The following is a 21,085-nucleotide window of genomic DNA, read 5'->3' on the forward strand; positions in this document are numbered from 1 at the left end:
TCAATTTTGCAGTTTTGGTTTCTAGCTTATTATTAATAGACGTGAAATAAATTGATTGTCCCCAACAACTATAGGGTTTCTTTTTCTAGCAGCTACCATCTGAAGGGGCCAGCATAGTTCCCTTTGGTTCTCATGGGAATACAGGATTTTTTTAAATCATCACTCAAATGGCTAACCAAAATGCTCCTGGAAAGCATGAGATATGAAAGATTGAAATCCCATCTGCATCCTTTCAGCCTTCAGAGATCAAAATGCCCTTCGTGCCAGAAAACTATCAAGCTGGATATCTCAACTTTTACAGAAGAGAAAACTACAACCCAGGAATGATGGGAGTCTTATTCAAGGGAATAGATAGTCCTAATTCCCAGCCAAGTACTAGTCCCACGACATCATGATGCCAAACTAAAATGAAATCAGTAAGAAGAGATCTGTACACTTGAGAAGAGAAATAGGATGAGAAGATGCGTGAATCCCAGAGGATGTCATACTGATGGATGCCCACGGAGTGTGGTCACTCTCCTAGACTGCTCACAGACGCTCCAACAAGCATGTGTGAAAGTAAGAAACTGCATTTCTGTAGCTCTAATACCAGGAGAGAGAGATGGTCTATGAAAGACACAGATCACTGAATGTTACCAATGAAGGAAAATTCTTCCTAAATCCATTTCCCTATGAGAGGAGAAGAGAACGAGAGAGTGGCCAGAATAGATACAGTCAGATCCCATGATGGCCCCATTTTTAACTCTTTATTTATAGATTGGTGAGCCATCATGATGGTTGAACATGCCCTAAGTGAACTTTGTGGCAGTCCCACAAGGAGGGAGGAGGAGATCATTCTATCTCCCAGTCTGCAGAAACTAGGGAGGGATGAAAGGACCTGCTGTGGGAAGAATGATCAAACTTCACTCAGGATTGTTCTCTTTCAAAAATGCAACCACCCATCCATTCATTCATTCATTCATTCACCAAGCACCAAGAACTTACTCTACCTAGAACAATGTACAGAACTGCTAAGAGTGGCTATTTCTTTTCAAACAACCATTTGACCTTACTTTGAATTCAATGCTGAGAGCCAAAGAGGTGGATAAAAAGAAAAAAAATAATCCTTCAACACATGATCTCTTCCCCCAAAGAGCTTACCCCTTATTTCCCACATATTCAGACTGTGTTGAAGATTTTGCACACACACACACACCACAATGGATATAACATTTTCTTTTCAAACCCAAATGTCTTAATAATTCATATTAATTATCTAATTTATATAGACAACAACAACAAAAATATATGGTCAGAGCAGAAAAAATGGTGATTTCAAGAAGAGGAAAAACATACTTCTGCAAGGAAGAGGAAACCAGGGTGCAGAAGGTGTGGCCATGTGAACTGGCATAAAACGACCAGAAGGAGCCTCTTACTGCCAAGCACCTAGATCTGTTAGTTTTGTTAGCTAATGAGACATTTTATAACCTCCAGATTGAACACACAAGTAGACTTCCTGCCTGACCTCAAGAAGTTTCTTTACCTTGATATCTGATCAAAGAGACTTGGGTAGTTTATCAATATCCACAGTAAAAAGCAGCACACATTTACAGCCTTAAATAGGAGTTGATATGCCTCTCTTCTTGTTTCATTTTCGTGCCCAAAGTTCTTATAGTAATAATATATGTGTGGTACTTGGTCGTTCACAAAGCTTGCTCTTTGATTTATTCAGCAGCAAATATGTATCAAGTGTCACGTGCTGGACATCGTGCCAGGCACTGGGATTACAGAGATGGGCACAATGTAACTCCTCACCCAGAAGAGACTGGCCCAGGTGCAGACACCAAACAAATGATGCTTCTAGTGAGGAGCGAAGTGCCCCAGCAGACGAGGGGCTGCGGAGTGCTGACGGGGAGCACCTCCTCTGCCACTGGGGGTCAGAAAGGGCCGGGTGACCACACTGAGAGACATCGGGACGAACAGGTGTTTGTCAGGTGGAATTCGACAAACACTAACACAGTCGATGCTCTCAGCAGCCCTACAAAGCAGGTGTTACTATCCTCACAGCAACCCCAGGCAGGTATCACTGTCCTCATTTTACAGTGAAGAAATGGGGAGTTTAAAGAGGCAAATGATTTGTCCCCTAAAGTTAGAGTAAGTGGCAGTAGATTGGCCCCATTACACAGCAAGCCTGTTGAATCAGAGGCCTTGTCATCTTCACCACGTTAATTCCAAGAGTATCCATCACCTCATAGGTGTTCAGTATTTGTTCAATCAATCCAAGTGATCAGACTCCATGTCCCATGTTATGTTAGCTACATCCCAGTAAACTAACCAAGAAAGATTCAGCTAAACATGCATCTAGCTGTCCATCTGCCCAAGAAAAAAGAAACAGGTCTCCATGTAGGACCATCATTGCAGGTCAAAGGCAGATGCATATCTGTATGTATATGTATGTATGTATGTATATATGTATATATGTATGTATATATATACATGTATGTATACAGGGTGGGCAAAAGTAGGTTTACAGTTGTTATACAATCATTAATAATGATAATACAGGAATAAACTCTGTTTCACGTACTTACAACTGTCAAACTGTCACCTTACTTCTTCCCATCCCTGTATTTATAGAGTCTAGATGTGTATGATCTGCTCTCTTATCCAGAGCCAAGAAAGAACTTGGATTCTCAGTAGCACTTCAGTTCAGCTTTGTAATTATGGGCAGTGAGAGAGGAGGAGGGAAGAGAGAGAGAGAAGGTTCCTCACAAAGCCAGACCCATCTATCTTCCTCTCTTTTTTCAGAGGCAGCAACTAGAATTGATCTGGGATCACTTTTCCTGTCTTACGGGAACATCCAAGCGAGCTGCAGAGTCTTCGTACGGGGAGAGCAAATGATAAGAGAGACCTTGCTTTCGTTGATTTGGTTTTAAGTTAACAATAAGCAGAAACTCAATTTAAAAACCAAACCACTGCAGCTCATGTATCCCTCAAGATTCTGAATTTATAGCTAAAATTAAAAACTCCGTGTCCTCTGCATCAGCAAACTTCCTACAAGCTGACTGTGCCTGACCGTGCTGCAGATCCACATCACCCTCAGCTCACAGCCCTGCAGTCCCCTGGGCTGATAAGAAGGATTGGTAGAGCACCAGACACTGAGCCAAACACAGATTTCATCAAAGACCACATTCTGTTTTCTACGCGCTCCTTCATTCAACAAGTATTTATGGAGCACCAACTCTATGCCCAGCACTGTGGTCCCGGCCACAAAACCAAGATGGGTCCGGACTTAATGGGCTCACTGTCAAGGGATGGATATAAACTGGCAATTACAAGATCATGTGACAGAAGTTTCAAAATAGGTGTTAGGGGAGTACAGGCGAGGAACTGTCATCCAGACTCAGGGAGTCCAGGAAAAGGCTCCTGGGGAGTGAGACCTGAGGATGAGTAGGAGAAGGAAGTCGGTTGGGGGAAGGAGTGTTTCAGGAAGAGGGGATAGCATGTGCAAAGACTGGGAGAGCAGAGGATGGTTTGCTTGCTTGCTCAGAGCCCTGAGGCAATGGTTTGGGTAAAGGGAGTGTGGGGGTAAAGACGAGGGACAGGGACAGAGAGGTAAGCAAGGCCAGATCACACAGGGAGTCATTGTCCTGCATTTCCAAGTTAAGAGTAGACTAAGAAAAGGGCAGAGAGCTTGCGTGCTCCATCATGTTGTCTCGCTGGGCAGCTAGATGTCCCTGATGACTGTCTGCAGTCATCTCCAAAACCATCACCCAGACGGGCCCATTGCAAACTAACAAGGAAAGTGGAATGAACACGGCCATAGACTGTGGCAAGAAACACAGGGCAAGGAACAAGGTGGTAACCTTTAACTTGCCTTCAATGACTTCTTTTTTTAAAATATATTTTATTGATTTTTTACAGAGAGGAAGGGAGAGAGATAGAGAGTTAGAAACATCGATGAGAGAGAAACATCGATCAGCTGCCTCCTGCACACTTCCCACTGGGGATGTGCCCGCAACCAAGGTACATGCCCTTGACCGGAATCAAACTTGGGACCTTTCAGTCCGCAGGTCGACGCTCTATCCACTGAGCCAAACCAGTCAGGGCTCAATGACTTCTTTAACAGTATTATTTCATTTAACCATTTTTAGGTATACATAGCTCTGCCTTCACTACTTTTTTCTAAGGGGAAAAAAAAGCTCCATGTGTTAGTTTCAAATTAACATTTCCTTTGAATGTACAGTATGTGCGAACTTTACAGGGCTGTATCATGAGTTTGGGAGAGTGCATTTTTCAAAGGAATGTATAGGTGCTCCAGCTCAGTGATTTTTAATACTTTTCAAATATATATTACTGCAAATAAAGGACTTCCAAGGGATTTTTGTTTGTTTGCTTACTTGCTTGCTTTATTTCTGCCCTTTACTGCAGAAGTACAAGTGGTGATCTCTACAAGGTCCTATTTGAATGCTTTCTGGGCAATTCTGAGGTCAACGTAAAAATACCTGGGAGTTGCAGGTTCTTTGAGGCAAAAAAACATCCCAGCGGTAAGAAATCCCACAGGTTGGAGAAGTAGGCTCACCACTGTGGCTACTGTTCGGTCTATTACTATTAATAAATACGAGGTATATGTGTGCAAAGAGGCAAGGCCCATCCTTGGGAACTGAGTGAAGGCCCAGCTGTACCTGCACTGCCCATAATGCAATCAATGCCTTCGGTAAATGTTGCCCGGGGGCTGCAGCTTCCCTCCAACATCAGGAGGGTCCGGCCCTCATCCGATCGCCACCAGGTTCCCTACCACCCTTCGCAAGGCAAGGACACAGGCACCAGGGCCTGGCTCCTGACTCCTGGAGGACATGGCAGCAGTGCCAGCCAAGCTGTCTCCCCCCTCAGCCCCTCGGGCCCATCATCACTCCCGGAGATGGACATCCACGCTCTCCTGCAAAAGAGGAGCAGGAAGCAGCTGGCTTCCAAATGCAGGGTTGCACAACCAGGTCATCGTGGGGAAAACACCAAAACAAACCTAAAAAAGTCCCCTAGGCCCTGAGCCACAGCACACACGTTAGCAGGGCCGCGGAAGGTGCCAAGCCAAAGGGTGTTTCCATTTTCCCTGGCTGTTTTCTGCACGTCGTTATTACATTAGAAAGAATGGCTCCTCTTTGGACTGTACACTCTCGCGGGCAGGCCCCCTCTGACTGCTTTTGGAACCTTCCAACTCGGAGCTATGGTATCGCTTAAAGAAAATATTACTATTTTTTCACTTTTAAAGCCCGAGTGTCCCTTCCTAGGTCACCGGCTGGCCATCTGCTCTCCAGCCCAGAATTCCTGCTTTCCCTCTTCCTCCACACACCCAACTGAACATCCTCTGGCATTTTCTATGGCTATGTCCCCTGGCCTGTGGAACCAACAAGCCAGGGCTTCCCAAAAATCAGGCGAAAAAGGAAGGAAGCTAATGATCTGGCCACGCGAGCACACACTCTTTATTGTTTGCTGGATTCCGCGCATTGTCCTTGCCGGGGCCCAAGGTAAACACCGGCTCAATACGCATAACCGTTAACTTGTACCTTTTACAGGAAGGGGGCATGGAGGCCATTCTTTGTGAGTACAGAAAAGTTCTCTGGGACAGGTTTGCATTGGCAGATTAATCAGCAGGACACCTGCTTCCACCCAAATTCCACAGTGTGGCCATTCCGTTCCTGAGTTTTATTACTGAGGTGCACTCACCACAGTCGGGAAATCACTGCCAACTCCCAGCTTGGAGACCATGGGACAGCAACTGACCGGGCCGGGGAAAAAAGGAAAGAGATCATTCTAACAATAGCCACTGGCATTGTCTGGCCAGAATCAAATATGGGACCATCAGGCAAGAAAACAACTGAGCCCTGACCGGTTTGGCTCAGTGGATAGAGCGTCGGCCTGAGGACTCAAGGGTCCCAGGTTCGATTCCGGTCAAGGGCATGTACCTTGGTTGTGGGCACATCCCCAGCGGGGGGTGTGCAGGAGGCAGCTGACCGATGTTTCTCTCTCATCGATGTTTCTAACTCTCTATCCCTCTCCCTTCCTCTCTGTAAAAAATCAATAAAATATATTTTTTTTAAAAAAAGAAAACAACTGAAATAGTGATAAAATGGTGATAAAATATGACAAGCTCTCTTATGGATGAGAGAAACTGATGCGTTTGGGGTAACTACAGCTACAACATTTGAAGGGCTTGGGTGGAAAAATGTTGATTTTTGAAGGAATGCGTTTATTCACCCAATATACCTTTCCTCTAATCATTGCCCCTCAGACACCTCATATTGAACTTTGCATAAAAGTTTAAGGTTTAGACTTGATTTCACTGCCATTTAAAAACATGTTGAACTCTTCCAAGTCTTCCCTCAGCCGCTTAGGCAGCAAGAGGTTTAAGATGCTATCAGGGGTTTTCTTTTGCTACTAAGCCTTTCTTTTCCCTGGTCTCTCCTACATCAGCCCACTCTCAATGCCATCTAGACCTGTTCCCTCACAGACATCCCCAGATTGTTTCTCAGCCCCATAAACTCCTCTCACCTCCTGCCCCACCACATCCCTCCTCATCACCACGCCCACCTGCTCAGAAAGCTGCCCCTTCCCAGTCTGGACCAACACCCTCTCGTGTACACACCCCCAGAACCCACAGCTCGGCACCATCAGAGCCACACGTGGCCAGCTGAGGGAGCAGCCACCCGGATTCCCAGCCCCAGCCGCCGAAACACTCCCTTTCCCTTCTGCCACTGAATGTTCAAGTTCAAAGTTAGTGAAAAGGGCCAAACTTTAAAGTCTGGGAAGTCCTTCAGTCAGTGAGAAGGCTGAGGGAATAGCGAGGACTTTCACGTCACAGAGGCTTCCCACAGCAGCAACATGGCAATGGAACTTTTTGTCCCTGGCTAACTCAGCGTTTCCCACAAAGCACAGGCTATGGACCCAACCAGTGCTCTAAGTGAATCTGCTCACCACCCCTTCCGTCCCTCACCCCGAGAACATATTACGTCCAGTAGGAAGCACAATATTCCTGGTGGTCCCTTTCCTTAAGACATGGCAACTCTGTAATAGCCAACATCTCATACCAGGACCCGGTTAACAAGTGGTGCGGGTCAGTGAGGTTGCAACAAGGCGGCTGTCTGCTATGGGTAGCATGGCTTATGGGCTATACAGCTGATTCCCTCTCAACTCTCCTTTAGCTGTGCATTTCGTTGAACAGCGCCGTATATTATAGGCAAGCTTTGTTTCACCCCATTAACAGAGGACAATTGTATCAGCCATATGAATCTGAGTTCCCATGTTACTTAATTGCTACGCTGCTGTGTTAACGAAGTTAGGAGGGGGTTTGGCAAGAGCGTAGATCACCTTCATGTACAGATATTTGTGGTTTTATTTTTCCTTTTGCCAGCTTGCCTCTCGGTTTCAATTGCCTACCATCTGCCTTTGAACAATCTAAGTGCGAGCAGATAGATTTTATTTGGAGGATGAAATGCTTTGAGCTCCTCCTAGAAAAGCATTTTCATATACTGGTTCTCGGGGCATTCGCTGTTTAATAGGATCTCAGAGGCGATTCAGTTTGGGTTGAAAATTGGTTCTTTTTCATAGTTCAAGTGCACTGGAAAATAAAAACTTCGAGATCCTAGTTTTTTATCCCAGAGGGAAACAGGGTACTTAGGGGCCGGAACTAACCTCTCACCTTAAAATGACCCCTGAATCACCCAAAGACAGGGCAGGTGATGGGACAGAGGAGCCAGTGGTGTGTGATGGATGGTCTATTTCTACTGCACCGTCCTTAAATCATTTCAAGCTTTTAAGAAAATCCAAACATGAAGCATTCAAGACTTTCTGCGTTTGTGGTTTTCTTCACATGCCCAAAAAACACCTGACTGAAAAGTTCACTGAGTTCACCTGGCTGGTAAAAAAAATAAAAAATAAAAAAAAATAAATCCAACAAAGTAGAGGGATTTGACTTGACCTGATCTATTATTTTGAAAATAGGGCCCAAAATAAATAAAACCAATTACTGAGTCAAAAATCAGCAAGCTAGCTAGGAAACAGAAGACCTGGGTTTCAGTTTGGGCCTTTGTCTGAAATCCCTCTACACTCTAGCTCTAAATGTCTAAGTCCTATTACTCTAAGGACTGTCTTCTGCATAACAAGTAGTCAGCAGTCACAGCTGATGGGGCAGATGGCACGATGCTGCTGGTTCTGATCCTGTATCATTGTGATGGAGACCCAGAGCCCCGTACAGCACACCTAGCTTTAATGAAAGAGTCAACGAAACCAAGCTTCTGTCTCGGCCCCTCCTAAACAATCGCAGACTACAGCAGCTGTCTTGAGCTGGAATCCCGATTTTCTACCCCAACCACTAAACCCCGCTGGACTCCCAAATGAGTTGATGAAGTCCCCATTATCTTGGAATTGCTGTAGAGCCTAACACTTAGTTAGAAGAAAAAAAAAGTCAGCAGCTCCCTCCTCTCCTCTTCTGCAGAATCGCAGGGATGCAAGTCAGGGGGAGAGGGTCCCTGTCCCGGGAAGGAGAAATGCACAATAACCTCTAAGGTTCTGATTGTTCCCGTCACTTCCTGAGAGCAAAACACATAAGGAGGGGCAAGAACAACCCACAGTCCCTGCTCCCTCCACCTACCCCACTCCAAAAAGTCTACACAGTTTTAATAGAGCATTAGTGACTCTTCGTTTTATTATAATTGACTGAAATCCTGAAAAGAACAAGTTTAGAGCCCTAGAAGGCAAGTTTCAATGTGTAATACTTACAGAAGTGTTGTGCTTTAGGTGGCATAAAATCCCACCTACTCACCTGACCATATCAAAGCCATTAAAGGCAACTTCTCATTTACAAAGAGGGACTTAGTATATGTGGCTGGCCAGGTCTTACAACTGATCCCATAAGCTACCTCCCTAAATCTTCTCCCCATTATTTTTAGAAGAGTGAGAACTTCTCTGCTTCATTCCTAAATGATGTTGCTCTTTGGTGGGGAATGACTCAAAACAGAATTCCCTCAACTCTCTCCATCTATTCCCAGAACAGGGCATACTGGTATTGTAAACAGGATGAAACTACCCTTATACAGAAAAACCTTACACATGGGTGGTAATGAAGGATCAAAGAATAGGGCTCTCTCAGCAAAAGTCTGAATAGGAAAGCCTATGTAAAGAGATGCAATTTCACTACTTAAACACAGCACAGCACACATTATAAACGCTGCTATAAAATGAGAACATTATAATGGCCAATAGGCTAATATTGCATAGTAATGTATCATAAACATTAAAAGTCTTAACATACAGAAATGAATTATTAGTTGTGGAAATTATAATATTAATAATTATAATAATTTCTAAGGCCACTATCTGAAAAAGTCATACATCTAAACTGGGTTGCTTACCCAAACTGAATAACACCTGCGTAAATTACAAAGAAAAGACTTAACTTTTCAGCGTTTACACTATAACAATCACATGAACAATTTCTCAAGAATTATAAACTGGAATTACTGCTATATCAAAAGCTGTCAAAAACTGACTTTCCTTCCCCTATTTTTGACAAGCGTACTTGATATAAGTACCAACTACTATTATGTCCACTTAGCAAATTTAGGTAATGAAAATTGATGTAATCTTTCATTAACAGGAATACCAGTGTACCCCAAATGACAAGAAAAACTTAAAGGTTAAGAGGAAACAAGGAAGTACAAAATGACCAAACCAAGGTGTACTATGAAGCACTAAAACAGTCATCTGGGATAGGACTGTGATTGGGGTAGAATCATCAAAAAGCAGAGAGAAAGGGAAGAGACGATGTGATGAGCACATGGCGGCCAGGGTACCGGAGCCCACGGTTCTGGGGCCAGAGCAAACGTGTTTTTGGAGAACCCTCTTCAGCACATCCTGTTTTAAAGGTTCACGAGCCAGACATTAGGTGCTGGAGGGCAATGGTTTCTATTTGGGAACCATGAATGAGTACATGATGGATTGAAGGAGAAACAAATTGATTTGATTATATTTACAGAGATGGAAGGAAAAGACTACAGGAAGATGAGGAGGGGAGAGGGGGAGGTAGGGAAGTGAATGGTAAAGCTAAGTAGGCTGATAACAGGGACAGAAGTTCTACACCACAGGAGAGAGAGATGCAAAGGAAGAAAAGCAGGCAGGTGAGCCTGGGAATGGCTGGTAATGATCCTATTGCACAAGACGTGGCACAAGCAGGGCCTTGAAAAAAAGAAAGAAGAAGAAAAGAAAAGGCCCATCTGCCCGCGCCTCAATTTCTATTAGATCAGACTTCGAAGTCACAACACAAAGTTGAGAGTGGCAACTGCGGGCCTTCTGTTACAGACTCCCAGTATGAGTTGTGCACAGCATTTTGATGTTCTGGGAATGCATATGGGTTTGATGCAGTGTGGGAACTAAAGTAAAGCCCAGGAGAGGGGAAGCGAGTTTATGAAAAATTATTTAAAGATATGTGTGCATGCATCTGTGGGTGTGTATCTACTGAGACCCAATGTCACATCGCCCACGAAGTGAGGGTTGCAAAGAGGGATAGGGCCTGAAGACACGGCCCTGAGTTCAGCACAGCACAGCTGGAGGAGGCCAGGGGCGGGCCTCCATCTCTGAAGATGGCCAGGGAGTAGGCATGTGCATGTGTGTGTGTGTGTGTGTGTGTGTGTGTGTAACAGAGATAGCACACCTGGCCAGGCAGTTGTGTAATCTGATACCACAGGGGGAAAATTTCTTCCCGATCTCAGCTGGTGATCAGATTCTGCCCTGAAGCATAGGGTAAGTGTCCTTGCAACTTTTATCCAGAAGGAAGACAAAAACCCTAAGGAGTCCTTCTTCAACACCAGCCAGGGGTCGGGAAAAATGGAAGAAAAGCCACATGGTGTGGTGTCTTTGGTCACTGAGTGTCACCTTTGCCACAATGGAAGACTGGTTGGAAGCAAGGCTATTGATCAACCACCCTAATCTCATGGAATTTTATTTCCAATAAAAGTAATTGTTAAAATATAACAGCACACTTTTTAAAATTTTTTTGGTAAGGCTTGCCACATAAAGAAAGAACAGGGCCCTGACTGGTTTGGCTCAGCGGATAGAGCGTCGGCCTGCAGACTGAAGGGTCCCAGGTTCGATTCTGGTCAAGGGCATGTACCTTGGTTGCGGGCACATCCCCAGTGGGGGGTGTGCAGGAGGCAGCTGATCATTGTTTCTCTCTCATTGATGTTTCTAACTCTCTATCCCTTTCCCTTTCTCTCTGTAAAAAAATCAATAAAATATATTAAAAAAAAAAAAAGAAAGAAAGAACAGGGAGAAGTCCTTTATCAGTACACACATCACAATGTAGGTTTTAGAAAATATGGTAACTTCTGCTGGGGGGGAGGGGAGGAGGGCTCCCACACAACTGCATGGGCACTTGTTATTCCACTCCTATTTACAGTTCAACAGCTCATTAATAAATTTTCTCAGCCCAGTCAGTATAGCTCAGAGTTGAGTTTCAACCTATGAACCAGGAGGTCATGGTTCGATTCCCGATCAGGGCACATGCCCGATTGCGGGCTCAATCCCAGTGTGAGGTGTATAGGAGACAGCTGATCGATGATTCTCTCTCATCATTGATAATAAATAAATAAATTTTCTCCTAGGCAGGTCAATGTTGAAGCAACTTCAAGTGAAAACAGTGGCTGAGAGCCCTAACAGAGTCGTCAAGGTTCAGATTTAGTTCTGAGGCCGGTTGCTAGAACTAAATGGGGACAGTCCCAAGATTAGATTGTGATATACTAATTGTCAGGAACCCTAAGTCCCATCAGTGCTAAGCCCCCATGTTCCCTGAACAGTCAGCTTCCCATTGCATCTGTAAGACAAGAAGGAGGAGAGAGGAAGTGGAAGGGGAAGGAAATGGCCTCTATATCAACAAGTCTTGGCAGTAGAGATGCTGGGCAAGGACAGTAACAGTGGGAGGAAACTTGACAACAGCACATTGTCCAAGGATGAGGTGTATGTGCTGAGTGTTCACAGAAGGCACACCCTTAGTGGCCACCCCCACCTTGGCAGCTTGATAAATGTGCATTTTCACTGGGAACACAGAGACCTATGCTTTGCTGTTCCCCTAGGTGGCTTAGATTAGCATTCCTGCAACAACCCACAACTTGCACACAACCCCTATTGGGCCCTATCTGTGAGGGGCAAGGGCAACCTTGGACCCCTGAGAAGACAGAAAGGCCTAGAATAAAGCAGTACAGGGACCCCACCTGAGGCCAAGATAACATCAAGGTCAGTAGGTCTGGCAGGCAGCTGTAGCGTGGGTGTCGAAAAGACAGCCTGTGGCAGACGGAAAACCTGGCAGATGTCAGTTTGGGGGGAAACTGTAAAAGAACTCTTGCTGGGATCTGGCTGGGTTCGGGAAGTTAAAACTTCACATATCCTGATGCCCCTAATCCCCGCTCTATGTCAACAACAATTAGAGTAAAGAGAAAAGGAGCCATTTGGGCTTGTATGGAAGGTCCAAGTATATCTGCTTCTATCTAAAAATACCTGACTTCTCCCAATTGGTCCATTTCACACCTATCAGATTGTTTATAACCCCAATACACTCTCCCCCCAACAGTCTCCTCTTTAAGCAAATAGCACTGAGTTGTCTACTATGAACAGAAATGTTGAGGCTGTCATACCACCCATAAGACATGATTTTGAGTTGTGTTTCTGGTACTGTGGTGCAGTCAGTCATTCTCACTGGTTTAGGCCTCCAGGGCAAGACACTGGGAGTGAAATAAGAGGTCCGAAGAGGTCATCATCATAGATAAGGATAGACAAGAACATGGGATTTGAAGAAGGTTGAAAAGCAATCACAGACTCGGAAAGGCCATTGCAGATATCGCAGAAGGCTCAGAAAGCTGAGCTGCTCTCACAAGTTATCTCTACCAACCAGCTAGCAGAGGAATGAGGTAGGGGAACAACTGGTAGTCCCACACAGCGGTGACAGGCCGCTGGTTCCCATAGTATCCCAGCGAGCAATGCTAAGACTACACATGGCTGCAACAAACAGTCATCAGCTCTCTCTCCCTCATCCAGGAGGTGTCGTGAGCCAAGCCAAGAAGAAAGGATGAATAAGGGATGAAGTTCATTCATTTTAGGCTGTCCATGCTTCTCCTTGAAGATCTGGCCTAAAGGTTCTCAAGACTTTTCTCCAGCTTTCTATGTTCCTCTCTGGAAGGTGGGCGATCAAGTAGTAAAGAATGAGTGGGTGCTGTGTGTGCACATTCAATTCAGTGCTTAAGAGAACACCTCAGTGTTGGGGGTGGCCGTGTGATCGGTCGGTCAGCCTTGCCAAGCAGTCCTGACAAGGCAACAATAATGAGGTCTCTACCTTTCTTCCTTCCTCTACCTTCCAGGGGCATTTGCTCAGGATGTCAACTGTGTGAGGTCTTTATTTTACATTTTTCTTATGTATCACAGAGCCTAGCACCCACTCAGCCAATAGTAGAGGCTGAATAAATTCATGCTGATATAAAACTTCTATTCAACTAACATACACCGGACATTCTGTGCTTGATACTGGAAATATAAAAACGAAACCATGAGACTCCTGCTTTCAGTGGACTTTCACTCTAGTTAGAGGATGAGAAACAATTAAAATATACCAGGATCATTGCAAATAACAAAGGCATGTTCACCACTGTGCCTGTCAGCAACAAGGAAGGCTTCAGATGACAAATTGGCTACAGGGCAGAAAAGGGATCAGGGGAAGATTCCAGGAATAAAAGTTCATAATGTGGTTTGGGAGAAGAGAGAGAGATTGGAGACGATTCTAGAAAGGCAGACTGTAAAGGGTCTCGCATGCCATGATAACGAGTGGGTTTTATCCTGAACTGCAGTGTCAGAAAGAAACTAGTGTGACAAAGTTTTATTTGCAAAGAATCATGCTGGGCTGGATTGGAAGGTGCATGAGTGGAGGTCAGACGATCAGATGGGAGGCAGCTGAAGAGTCCGGGGCCAGAAGGAAGACAGTGCTCGTCAGGATGGAGAAGAAAGAACAGTGTAAGAGATATGCGGTGCGGACCACTGCACTGCGCTGCCTTGCAGACCCAGAAGATGGGACATCTGCCCTCCAGAAGCTGACGACCCAGTAGCTTAAAGAGCAATGGTGGCACTAGCCGGTTTGGCTCAGTGAATAGAGCATTGGCCTGCGGACTGAAGGGCCCCAGGTTCGATCCAGTCAAGGGCACATGCCTGGGTTCAGACTCGATCCCCAGTAGGGGGCATGCAGGAGGCAGCTGATCAATGATTCTCACCATTGATGTTTCTATCTCTCTCTCCCTTTCCATTCCTCTCTGAAACCAATAAAAATATATTAAAATTTAAATTTAAAAAAGCAGCAATGGTGGATGAGTCTGTTAGTACGCCGTGGACAGAGAAGGGTCCTCATTCCCCACTCAGACCTGGATGGCTTTTGTTGCAGTGCTGGCTTTAAGCTGGCCTTTGAAGAATGACGGAGAGGTGATTTGGCAGAACTACTCATTTACTCTCCTTCTTTTGGCTATTCTCCCCTGTGATTCATGTCCTGAACAGTTTTATTTAGCTCTATCTTTATAGTATAAGATTCTTAGATGGATTCTTTTAACAGAAACCTCCAGCAGAAATAGCTGCCATCGTCTCTCACATTAATCCTGCTCATCAGCACCTCCTGACAGTATCTGACCTAGGTGGGACGAAATAAATAAATAAAAACAATAACAATAAGGCTTTGCCAGGCTGGCGAACTGATCCAGTCAGAGGATTATAAGAGACACCTGTTTTTTTCACACAGCAGCTGCAAACACAGTAGAAGCATGGCATCCTGGAATCAAGAAAGAGTTCTCATTAAAATCCAAGAGCAGCAGAAACTGGTATGAACCAATTTTCAATGATGTCACCTGAATGTGAAAAGAAGTTCAAGTTAGAGTAGACACATAATAGGAACCCTGCTTTGCTAAACTTGGGAACCTGAATGTTACTTTGCTTATGGGGAGGTGATTATCTATTCATCCAAATATTCTAAATCCTTAAAGCATCTATTATACACTTAGGTCACTATCATAAACATACTGAAGGTTTTTGAAGTTTGGCTGATTTATGCCCTTGTGGCTGACCAAACACCTCTTCATTTAAGCCAGCTTAAAAAACAAACCAGAATATAACCCAATGTAAAATGCAGATACTCCTACAGGAGCAAATAAACATTTAAATTATCTTTTCAGTTCATTGACCACTGCAGATATACACACACATAAGCTACCAACCTGTAAACACCACAGGCAAACCATTTCGTAGCTGCAATATGTCCACATCGCCTTCCCAGACCAGACCAGGGAGATGCTCTTAGAAACAGCTTGCTAACAGCCTCTCACATTGCTATTTAACAATCCATTTATAGCCCATCAAAAAGCCAGCCCTCCAAGGAGATATATTTTATACCTATATGTAGAGTTCTTTGCCACAAAGCTGGGTTTTGTACAATCTTTCACTCTGGAGGCCAGAAATCAGATTATAGCATAATTTCGGTGACTTATGATCCCATAAGAATGCCATATATGGGCATATATGCAAACAGTCACAAGAACAAACCCTTGGAATAAAAGCAGAATGATGCCCAAGAAAGCACATGCCATGAAATAATCCTGACTAGAACTAAAAATAGCACATAAAGGCATGGTGTCAGCTACCCTCTCGCTGTTCTCCCTAGAACATGCTCATTCTAACCTCCAGTGTTGATTCTTAAGCTTCAGCCTTCAATGACTACCTAGGAACCTTTCCCAAACCCAACAAGCTCCTTTCCCGAACCCAACAAGCTCCTTTCGAGGCTTTGGAGTGGGGAGCAATCTTTCAATGCACTTCACTTATGAGGCCATTGATATACACAAAGGCAGGCAAAGAGTGAACCTGAGATTGTGAATATTCCCCCTGAAGCCTAGTATGTGTGCCCTGGGGATACCAGGACCAGCACAGAGATGGCCTTTCTGGCAAATAGTCCACTAGAAACTCCTGAAGTGCTACGCATGGTCAATGGCCCAATGGGCAGCCAGCGGAACTAACTCTCGCCCTACCCTGCCTGGAGAAGTATGCAGCCAGAACTTCCCCAAGTGGCAGAACCTTGTCAATGCAGGCCCCACTTGGAGTCCCAAAAAGATCCAAGAAGAAAACCCTAAGAATGCAAAATCCCAAGAGAACCACGGCCCCAATCTGGGGGCCAGGGCTGTGAAGTGAATTCTTCCCAATAACCTGTTTGGCACTTAGCCTAGCAGTCCACAAACACGAGCATCAAGGCAGTGACTGGATTTCCCCTGGGCTCCACAGGTCATCCTAAAATGTATCCAAACGAGAAACAGGATGTGTTGTGAACTCACTTTCACCTATAACCTAGATATACACGAACCAAGAGGCAAGAGGACGACATGTCATCCACCCACACCTTCTCCACAGCTGAAATGGAAATGTGCACAGAGCCATCTTTCCCCTAAATCGGACTGCCCCGCACCATGGCTAACCACAAAAGCACACAGGCCTCCCTGCTCCCTTAGAGAGGCTCTATTTGGCCATTTTACCAAAATGTTCAAGACAGACAAATTATCAGATGAGCCAGCTAACGTGAACAGTGGCAGGGTCTCCCCCCTCTTTCCTCTCTGCTGGAATAACAGGTCTTCTAGGGAGGCCCACATGGCTCCGGGCCTTTCTGCCTTCTTGTGGTTTTAAGGTTCTTTTTCCTCTGAGGCCTTAGCTCAGATATCTCCAAGTGCAGCACACTGCCCTGCTCTCAGAAAACAACAAATAAATACCCTGCCATTGCTGCCAGGGCCTCCTTGTTCATTTTCTAGGGTAGGTAGCTTAGAAAAGCCACGGTGCCAGCACGGGTGGGAGCATGGAAGACAGGGACACTAATAGGTGCCCTACTTGAGATGTAACCGAACACTGGGTGCCTTTGCCCATCGCCCTGCCTGTCTGGGTGAAAGGGAGATACCTTTACAGCATGCTGAGAACGATTAGAGGATCATCACTCCGGCCTTCCTGTGCTCGCCAACATTCCCCCTGGATGCCATCGTGTGCAAACGCTGTGTCTGACCTACAGCTGACTTCTGCCTGCAGGGCATTGCACCCTCGCGTCCGAGTCACGTCCTGACAACAGCACAGGGCCTCACAGGCGCAGAAACGCAGACTGCAAACCTCAGAAGGTGAGCCTTTGTTTCTCCGGTTCTTGGGGGGTAAGGGCTCTCACTTTTTCAACCGGTGTGGTCTCTATTCTCACCCTAGAGTCTCCGAGTCAGCAGACTACGGGAAGCACCACATGGCACAGCGTCAAGCAAGGAGCTGGCAGCTTTCCAGGGGATCTGAGCTGTAGGCAGCCAAACCGGGGCATTCAGGTCTCCATGCTGCGGAGAAGAGGAGACTTACCCAGCTTTAGGGAACCTACATGACTCAGACTTCATGCCCAAAATGACAGCGCTCCCACCTGGCTCACCTCACTTCGAATACAGATCGGATCAAAAGGCGCAAAGGGAGAGTAACTCCTGGCCCGCTGCCCCCGCCCATCACTGCCCATTACTATCAGCCCTTGTGGGTCAGGAGAGCCCTGAGTGTCAACCCTGCAAGGAACCAGTCAAGTGAACTCATGACATGGATTTTTAAAATCCTCAGATCTCAAGTCAAAAGGACGACACATCAACTACAAAACACACCATGGCTCCGGTCCTTAAGATTTTCCATTTCCCAAAACCAGGTGTGCCAACTCTGTGGCAGGAAGTTGGGCAGGAGCACACAAAGAGGCCCAAAGGAAAGAGAACTCCTTCCGTCCCTTTGGGTGCCCGGCCTGGGATCACAAATCTACACACAAAAATACGCAGCTGGTCCTTGTGGCTGAGTGAGGAGACACTACAGTCTGGTTTGCTCTGGCAGGAGTCTGACTGGACGGTCAAGGATAGTCTGGGAAAGAAGACAAATGGTCTAGAAGCAACAATGAATAAGGAAGGAACTAATGTGGACAAGTTTTCTTCCTTCGTCTGAACTCTTCAAAGCAGTCCAGAAACGAGCTTAGCAAACTCCCACTCCCCTTTTTGTAAAATCTGTATTACATTTCTTTTTGCTCACTCCAGAGTGGATCTATTTAGCCGGGTATTCAACGTTCGGCTGGAATAATACTAACTCTAAATTGTCTCTTGACCTGGGTTCTTCGCTAGAGTCCCGGCACTGTTCCCAACCACATCCACAGCAAGGCGGCCATCTGAGCGCTCCCTCTCTGGGGCCACAGTGGCCACACCTAGATCCACACTCCCACTGGGGGGACAAGGAGGCGACCTAGGGAAATGGGCAACTTCTGAGACAAACAAGCTGCTCTTTGGGGTTGGATTTTTTTCATTGCAAGGCTGATTTCTATCTGTAGCTCATTTCTTCCAGGAAATACTTTACAGTCAGCATCTCATCTCTGGTTTCTACTTCCTCACATACAGGCGATGTGAGCGAAGCAGGATTACTGACCTCATTCTACAGATAAGTCTTCAGAAAGACAGGGTTACACAGCCCATCAAAATCCACCGGAGAAGGTACGAGGCAGCCGAGAAGAAATCACAAACTTTCACTGTGTTTTCCAGGTGGAGTGCGGAGGAACACACCTCACAAGTTCCTTCTTCTCATCCACACCTGCTTTCATGGGGTCAGCAGAAGAGGCAGCTAACGTTCTCTCCTCAAAAAGGGTCATTTTCCAGTCTTCTTGTTTAACATGTACATACATAGGAAGACTCAGTAATGCATTTTAAATCCCCAGCAAAACAGACACTTCCAAACAGATACTTCGGTCTCTTAACATCTACTAAAAATGAAGGTCCCCGCATGTCCCAAAGTAACAAATTTGGCTTTTTCCAACCCTTCTGCATAAACTTCCACTAAGAGCCATCTATTCCCCGCTCTTAAAACTGGAAATTCACCACCCCGCAGCAAACAGTGTCTGTTCTGTGGTCAGACAGACATGGGACCGCCTGTTAAACAAAAGCAGACTGAAGAATGGATGCTCCCTTTCAAGACTCACCCCAGTCACAAATAATAAGCAACTGTACGAACAAGCAGATCCCTGAATAGGTTCGAATGCTTGAGTGCTGAGTAATAACGCCAGTTAGAGTCACTGTACAGTACTTCCAGGCTTAGGTTTTTTTCCTTTTCTTTCATCTCTGGAAACTTATTCAGAACCATACTAGCTATGCCCTCAAAACTTTACTGTAAGATGCAAAAGGCATTTATTATCCTGTAATTGCAGTTGGCTCGTCTCTCCTGCTGTTGAGGCGAGTATTCAATTAAAGTGAGAATAAGAGCTTTTCTGAGCATTGACTGAGTGACCCCAGCCCTGTGAGAAACGCAATGGGGTAGTGACAGGCGCACTTGCTGGGAGTCAGCCAACATGAGAGACCTAGATTTTAGTTCAGGAAGGGCCATGAACTAGCCATGTGAACTTGAACAAGACGGTTAACATCTCTGGCCTCCGTATTCTCAACTGCATAATGTGGAGGATTACAAAGAGGAAGAATTTACATATTCCAACAGCCCTAAGAGACAGATCTGCTTATTAGCACTTCAGATGAGTTACAAGGTTCAAGATGAAGATGAACAAGTTCAAGAACCAGAATTCACTCTCAGTTCTGTCTACTCCAGCGCCTGTGTTCTTCCCCTAGAAGCACTCACAGTATGGCAATGACCGGACGCCTCTTCTCAGCAACTTACAATCCCCTTGAGGGAAATCACCTTCACAGATAAGAACTAAAGAACAACATCAAACAGAATAAAATAAGAATCAAAATCTTACATCACTGAGCACCCACCGCGCTCGCACCAGCAGGGCGACACATCCTTTTCAGGTCGTTCAGGAAATGAGATCGTTTTCCGTATGTCTGACTCCCACACAGCGAGGGAAAATACCCCCGAGGAGAACAAGGTCTGGTGAGCGTGCAGATCTACTGGATAGCTCTTTCCTGGCTTCACGGGGGAGTCGAGTACTTCTCAGAGGTCTTTCGTCCAGATGACGGAAATGTAGCCTTTGGAAAAGTAACCTTATTTTATGCCAACCACTTTTGTTGGGGAGCTTTCCAAAATGCATTACATTATTTCCTCACTTCCTAAATCTCATAACTTAAAGTTTGTCTTTAACTGGGATGTCATAATTAATGATCATAAATATCATCAGTCGTGGTGTGGTGCCGTCCACCGGGGTTTAACTCTCTCTATATGCATCATCGCAATGAAGCTATGCTTCCTGAATTCTGGTCGCTTTTTATGGATTTTCCTCTGCCACATAGTTAGAGGGACATGGCCTGAGGACAGAATCCCTGATTCTGACTCTGGCTCACGCACAATGAACAATGTGACCTCAGGCTATTTAAAAGCCATGAGGTGGGCAAAGTGGGGAGAAAGGGGGATGGAGAGAGACGTTGCTTAGTGTGATGGGCACATGAGGCAATGTGCAGATGATGCTTTGTTGAGGTGAACACTTGAAACCTGTATGGTTTTTCGAACCAATGTCACCCCTATAAATTCCATTTAAAAAAATAAATAAATAAATAACATAAAAGCCATGGGACTCAGTTTCCTCACCTGTTACATGAGAAATTTGGGCTATGCTTCCTTAATCCACTCTTTTCACCTCCACAACACATCTCTCTCTCTGCTTCCTTCTCTATCTCTGCTCTGAAAATATACTTCATTACAGCTATTCATTATAGAGATTTGTGAAGTAAAAGCCAAAAAATTCTCTCTTCATTCAAGTAAATTAAAACAAGGCCAATATGGTCACACAATCAGGTGAATGGAAAAGAAAAAAAAAATCATTCCTTTGATAGTGGGGGACAATCAGGCAACACGTGAATAGACTTCAAATAGATTCCTAGAAATCAGTTTTAAAGATGTACATGAAAGACAGTTAAAACACCACCAACAACTTTGTGTTCCTGGATTGTTTACAGATTTTAAAGGAAAAAGAAAAGTTATGGAAGGAGAAGAGTCTGACCAGGGAGTGGCACAGGTGAGGTGTCTAGCCCCGAGGCTGGATGGGATGAGGACAGTTTCAGCCTGTCACCCACTGAACTGA

At 45.2% G+C, this 21,085-nt stretch overlaps 1 protein-coding gene across 2 annotated transcripts in view; it reads right to left on the reverse strand.

The window, feature by feature from the left end:
- Positions 1 to 21,085, reverse strand: part of ETV6 (ets variant 6) — a 222,775-nt gene that overhangs the window by 197,039 nt on the left and 4,651 nt on the right. The window contains exon 1 of one of the 2 annotated variants that reach the window (XM_014540210.1): positions 14,778 to 14,891. The exons of the other annotated variant lie outside the window; for it this stretch is intronic. The gene's annotated coding sequence lies outside the window, so the exon portion shown is untranslated. Of the gene's footprint in view, positions 1 to 14,777; positions 14,892 to 21,085 lie in introns of those variants that run through there. 2 annotated transcript variants of the gene reach the window in all.

Source organism: Myotis brandtii, unplaced genomic scaffold (genome assembly GCF_000412655.1).
Source record: "Myotis brandtii unplaced genomic scaffold, ASM41265v1 scaffold237, whole genome shotgun sequence".
Taxonomy (NCBI): domain Eukaryota; kingdom Metazoa; phylum Chordata; class Mammalia; order Chiroptera; family Vespertilionidae; genus Myotis; species Myotis brandtii.